Raw genomic sequence first — 3,861 nt, forward strand, 5'->3', positions numbered from 1 at the left:
CAACTTCGAAAGATGTCGGGGGGTTAGGAAACGGGGGATGACGTCCAGAGGGGCTGGTAATAGCCCAGATGAAGGATGACTAACCCCTCAAGTAGGGAAAGGCTGTGGGGCAAATGAAGTAGGATTTTGAAATAAAGGACAGAAATGATTCAGAGAGTACCCACGCTTCCTGAGTGAGGAGGCAGAGTCACGGTCAGCCCTGGAGAGAGGCATGGGAGGGGCTGCTGTAGCCTTGAGATTTACCAGGTGGTGAGGAGTTCCCCCTTTGTCCTAAACCAAGAGGTCCCAGGGTCTGAATATTCCACCATAGTCCCTCTGAGGGTTAACACTGAGAGTTCCACAGAAAGTTCACTCACGAGATGGCTAAAATGTTAAGCCTATTCATTTCTGGGGTGCCTGGGTGGCTCGGTGGGGTTGGACCTCTGCCTTCAGCTCCGGTCATGATCTCAGGGTCCTGGGATCAAGCCCTGCATCGGGCTCTCTGCTCAGCGGGGAGCCTACTTCTCCCACACCCCCTCTGCCTGCCCCTCTGACTCCTTGTGATCTCTCTCTGTGTCAAATAAATAAAATCTTTTTTTTTTAAAAAGCCTATTAATTTCTTCTTCCACGTTAGAGGACAGAATGTGCTCACTAACGATCATTTCTGGGGTATTTTCTGACACCAACCAATTCTCCAGCACCGACTGGTTGTCCGACAATTCACCCCATTTTGGACACTGAGGACCCAGAATGAGCCCGGCTCCGCAGCTGAAGGGTCAGTCCCACAAGACTGCCTGTCCCGTGGATGCCAGCCACAACTTCTGGTCACCCCTGCTTCTCCCTGTGACCTCCTCCTCAGCTCCCATATTTCTCTCGTGAACCCCTCACAGAACTCAGGAAGGTGCTTGACTTACCTTTACTGGTTTCTTAGAAAGGACTCAAATAAACAGCCAGATGAAGAGGTGGGTCAGGCAATGTCTGGAAGGGTCTCTCCCTGAGAGCGTACCATCCTTCTAGAAGGTTCCCCAGCCCAGAAGCTGCTCCGGAACTCATTGCTCGAGAGATTTTATGGAGTTCAGTCTGCAGGGCCTTCCCAACCCCAGGTCTTCCCAGAGATGAGTGGGAGCGGCTGACAGTTTCCCCTCTAGTCACTTGATCTGTCTGGTGACCAGCCCGGTCCTGAGTCCCCTCATGAGAATAAACCCAAATGTCATCCAAGGAGACTCACGAATAACAATAGGCAATCCTATCACTGGGGAAATTCCAAGAGTTTTAAGAGATCTCACAAATGGGGACGAAGACCAGATATATTTTATATGATATCACAAGCATTCTGGGCCAGGCACTGTTCTGAGTGATTTCTCTCAGTAAATCATTAAACCTCACCACATACCTTTAAGGTAGGTGCTATCATCGTCATCCCCTTTTTCCAGATGGGGAAACTGAGGCTCAGACAGGTTAGAGCACTTGTTCAGGGTCACACACGCAAGACAGGGACATGGCAGAAACAAGATTTGCCCCCAGGCAGAAGAACTACTTGACCTGTAATATTTCTGTTTTGTTCCTTGCGTTTTTCAAGCTTTTCTTTTTTTACAGAACCTTTCCTTCCAAAGAAATCATACATTTCTAAAACAACAAAGTGGACCTGCGTGTGTGGGAGTGTGTTTGGGGAAAGAGGACCAGCAGACTGCTCTGTCCGTCTGTCCTCACCTCCTGTGCAGGCCTCTAAATTAACACCTCAATGCAAACTCTCTCAGGGACAAGTGGGAAGGCTACTGGCCTGGATGAGCTTCTAGGGGCCTTTTTGGAAGAGGGGAGAGATGAAGAGCGGGGGAGAACCTGAAGGGCAGAGAGGTTGTGTGAGTTCTGTTAAGCCACACAGCTCATTAAGAGACCTGGATGTCAAGACCTCCGGGGTCAGGTCCATGACTGCGCCGGGCACTGTGCTAGGAGCTCTGGAGTTGAAAATGAAGAGGACAGGTGCCCTGGAGAACCCTCGGGATAAAGGCTTGCGGGTTAGCACACTGGCCAACAGTGTGGCATTGCCTATTGCTTCTTCTTCTTCTTCTTCTTTTTTAATCTCTACACCCAGCGTGGGGCTCGAACTCACAACCCTGAGATCAAGAGTCGCGTGCTCTACTGAGCAAGACAGCCAGGCGCCCCCCCCCCACTGCTTATCTTCTTAAACCCCGAGTTTTCGCCCACCTGCCTTCCCTCTCTGGCCCCTGACGGGCCCCTGAGTTTGTGACTTTTGGGCCTGCAGGGCAGGCAGAAGACAAGCAGGTGGTTACTGGCGTCGCGTAGAGCGGCGGAGGGCCTCCGGGTGCAGAGACAGGATGGTGGAGAGAGTGGGGAACTCTGCGTGGTGATGGAAAACTTCAGAGAAAAGACAGTGCTGACTCAGGTTTAGGCTGCCAGGCAGAAGTGCGGACACACGAGCGTCAAACAGCGAGGTGTGTTTCGGGAACGGGGCCCCCTTCTTTTCTTTAAGTTCTGCAGGTACTTTTTACCTCCTCTTGCCTCCTTCTTGCCACCCCTCCTCTCCAACCAACTGGCCTCAAAATCTGTTTTGGAGCAAATCTTAAAAGGAAAAAAAAACAAATCTCTGCTAAGCAGAAATGGCTGAGAGAAAAGGAAGAGGCCGGCATAGGGTGTCAGTGAGCGGGCAAGGTCTAGGTCGGGAGACCCCCAGACAGCTCGTAGAAAGTGTCGTCTCCTTGTCTGGGGCAGTGGGGTCCAGAACACCTAGCACAGCCTCTGCGGCCAAGATGCATCGCCGTTTCCAGTAGTCCCTGGCGGCTTCGGGCTTCTAGTTAAAGTCTGCCCTCCGGGCACCTGAGCTGGGGACGGGGTGGGCTGGCCTCTCCAGCTGTGCAAAGCTGCCGTCTTCTAGTCCACTTCGTCTGGGCTCTGCACTTTGAAGCCCCCCCAGAGGAAGAGGCTTTTCTCTTCTCCAGCGCGGCTGTCTGGTGTATGAAGACACTGATGTGTCTTGCCTGGTTCCCAAAGCTGTTCCTCACAGAGATCTTCTGGGAGGGTACCCAGAACCGGAAGCCAAGCCTCATCAGGTGTCCTCTTGTCAGAGTAGGGAGAAAACTGGGCCGGCTCCCTTTCCGCAAGACCCGCCCAGAGCTGCCACCCTGGTTTTCGTGACCCTTTGCAATCTGGCTCCTCCAGTGCTTTCCAAGGTTCCTACTCATCTGCCTGCCACGCCTCCACCATGCTGTTCCCGCCATGTGCTGTGTGTCATTTTTGAACACTCCGGATTTGGTGATCTGTGCTACTGTCCCTGTTTTTTCCACTATCCAGCCTGTACTTCCCGGCTCCCAGCTCCCTCCCATCTCCCCAAGGTCTTTTTTTTTTTTTTTTTTTTTTTTAACTCATTTATTTGACAGAGATCATAAGTAGGCAGAGAGGCAGACAGAGAGAGAGGGGGGAAGCAGGCTCCCTGCAGGACCTGGGATCATGACCTGAGCTGAAGGCAGAGGCTTAATCCACTGAGCCACCCAGGCGCCCCTTCTCCCCACATTCTAACTCTCAGTAGAACTTAACGCTAACTCCTCAGGCACTGTCCCTGGCTTGTAGGTATGCCTCTAGGATGGATTATATTCTGTTTGAGTTCCTTATTTGTATCTTTTCCAAAAACAAGGGCATGAGATGACACAAAATGCAGATAAATGTGGTACCTTTTTCTGGAGTGTCAATTTTACTTGGTGCTCAGTCATTTAAAACACTTATTAGTGTAAAACAAGTACAGCTACGTTAGGAAGCAGCACACAAAACCACGCACATTTAAACAGTCAATTTCTCTAGGAAAAGGTAGGGGGACTGCTCTGAGTTAAGAGACACTAGAGAGACAGAATAGCCAGACACATGAAACCC

Source organism: Lontra canadensis, unplaced genomic scaffold (genome assembly GCF_010015895.1).
Source record: "Lontra canadensis isolate GAN:19392208 unplaced genomic scaffold, GSC_riverotter_1.0 scaffold25, whole genome shotgun sequence".
NCBI lineage: Eukaryota > Metazoa > Chordata > Mammalia > Carnivora > Mustelidae > Lontra > Lontra canadensis.